The following is a 2666-nucleotide window of genomic DNA, read 5'->3' as shown; positions in this document are numbered from 1 at the left end:
TAGTATGAAACATTAGTAACCTGAGCTTTTAAATATTCCATTACATTTCAGTCAAGTTTAAATAAAGGCTGTTCCAGTAAGCCCACAGCAGTGAACAAACGAACTGTGAATGTGAGCACCACTAGTGGAGGAGTTCAGAATTCTGGAATTGTCAGAGAAGCAACCGCCACTTCTGTTGCCACAGTTCTGCCACAACCCATGACAACAGTCGTGGGGAAAGGAGCAGTTGCTGTTCAGGACAAAGCAGGTAAATGTTGCTTATCTATCATATTTGAAGGATTTTTTTCCTCCACAAATGTATATAATTAGTACTTTAAGAACCTAGAACTCAAATTCACTTGAGTATTTAGGTAAAATTATTAGTAGATATCATTGAAGTGAAAATTTTAACTTTAGCTATAAATTTCAAAAAAGTTAACAAAAAGGCACTTATTCTATTTAGCTGAACTGTGATGAGAAATATTGATTATCTTAAAAACAGAATAAGGCTAACTCAGAAATTATTCATCCTTAATACTACTACAAACTGATCCTTAATACTACTACAGACTGGAAGACTTTTCATTGTGTCTTCAAATTAATCAGTTGAGATACGAAACTTTGTCATTATGATTTGATCTCTTAGTTTAAAAAAAAGAAAAGCTATTAATGGCTCCTTTTATTTCATATTTAAGAATGAAAAGTAAGTCAAGTAATGAATATTTTTAAGTGCTGCATAGTGTGTGGCATTTATTAAGCAGTATATTTGTAGTTTGTTAAATGAAAATATTGCAATTTTTAAATGATTTCTTCTACTCTGATAATCAGATTGATGAGATAGTTGTGAAACAGGAATTCATTTAGACTTTATGAAGGTGTGATATGATGATAAGCCTCCAATACTTATTGTAGAGAATATTCTTGGCCCACCATAAAGATATTGTGTAAATTAGTGAAAACTTTTTTTGGTTTTTTTTTTTTTAAGAAGTTATGCTGTACCGTCAACAGATATTTTAAAAAGTCTACATGGTATACCAGTATGTTTTCAAAGTATTGTGCTCACTAGAAATATATGTATCCATTTCTTTTTAAATTTTCATAACAAGTACTTGGGCAAAAATATTTGTTGGTGTCTTCTCAGTATGAGTTTTACTATTTCTAAGTAGAAGCAAAACTTTAATTTGTTGACCCTGAGATGTGGAATAGTTTTTTTAAAATAAGTATATTCACTATCAATTTCCTGTGATATCTATATAATCCTATATAATTAGGTACTTATTTAAGAACTCCTAGAGAAAAAGACCATTGATGTCTACTTAAAGAAGAAATTCTTTTTGAAATATAACTTTGAATAATGTCTGCCCCAAAATGTTGAATTAACCATATTATGAAAGTTGCTATTATTTTCAAAAATTATTTTATAATTATTGATTTTATTCGTAATCTTCGAAAGTTAAACAAAATATTCTCTTATTTATTGTAAACTCTCTGAAGTCTCTCCGTTATTCACTAGCTTTTAATAAGGACGTTCTTATTGAACAGTGACAGCATTAATTAGGAAATGAAAGACTTGGATCTGCTGAGTCACTGAGTAATGATAACTCTTGGCAGAGTCCTGAAATTTCTGGTAAAATGAGTGTTCTGCCCCCCCCAAACAGAGATTTTTTATTAATTTCGTTTTGAAGTAATTACCAACTTAACAAAAAGTTTTAAGAATAGTAGAAAGAATTCCTGAGCTTTACCCTTTAGTAGAATCACTGCTTTATAAATTTTGCCACATTTGCTTAATCATTCTTTTCTTTCAAATAAATGCACACATGCATTTTTCTTTCCCTTTGAAACACTGAGAGTAGTTACACTTAGTCTCAGGTCTGTCACTTCCTACTGGTAGGGCTTTAGGCAGTTTTCTTACCCCGAGTCTCACTTTTTTCCTCCGTACACTGAGATATATTTCATTTTTAAGGTCATTGTGAGTATCAGAGAAAATGTATCAGAAGTGCCTGGAACATGGTAGGCAGTCAGTAAGTTAAAGTGTTGCTAATATCATTGTTGTCATCATGAGCATCATCACTACTACTATTATTATTTTAAACTTTGTGTAAAATTCATCTAAAGTTTGAAAAAAAATGTGCTGCTTCTACTTGAAGGTGTCCCAATTTAGTTCAAAAGAATTTCTGCAGACTTGTTGCTGGTGCTCATTTTTAACAGGAAACAGCCATGTAAGAAGTAAAAAATAAGGCTTTAGCACTATTTACAAATGATACCAAACTTGTGTTTCCTAAAATTCAGAGGCTGGAGTTATATATTCAAAATAGAAAAAAGGAGGGAAAATTTCTTCATTGTAACAGCTTAACCCTTCTTGTAAACACTCTTCAACAATGGTACAAATTATTTGGTTATATTTTAATTTTCTAGCAGGTGTTATTAGTAAAGGTTATTTCATTAGCCAGTCTTCGTCATTTTGGGATATACAGGGTATTCTTTTTTAGCTCAAGCTTTTCAGTTTTTATTTGGGACTGAGATGCCAAATAAAACACTTTTGAAAATGTAACACAATAACGTGCTACCAGTCCAGATGCCAGACTTTATACCATGGAGTTCTACTCAGCCACAAAAAACAATGGTGATATAGCACTTCTTGTATTATCCTGGATAGAGCTGGAACCCATTCTACTAAGTGAAGTATC

At 31.5% G+C, this 2666-nt stretch overlaps 1 protein-coding gene across 1 annotated transcript in view; it reads left to right on the top strand.

Moving 5' to 3' along the window:
• NEDD1 (neural precursor cell expressed, developmentally down-regulated 1) overlaps positions 1-2666 on the top strand; it is a 37064-nt gene that overhangs the window by 20846 nt on the left and 13552 nt on the right. The gene's annotated exons all lie outside the window — the stretch shown is intronic.

Source organism: Propithecus coquereli, unplaced genomic scaffold, assembly GCF_000956105.1.
Source record: "Propithecus coquereli isolate 6110/MARCELLA unplaced genomic scaffold, Pcoq_1.0 Scaffold85, whole genome shotgun sequence".
Taxonomy (NCBI): Eukaryota; Metazoa; Chordata; class Mammalia; order Primates; family Indriidae; genus Propithecus; species Propithecus coquereli.
The sequence above is the reverse complement of the archived record's forward strand: the minus strand, read 5'-3'. Positions and strand labels throughout refer to the sequence as shown.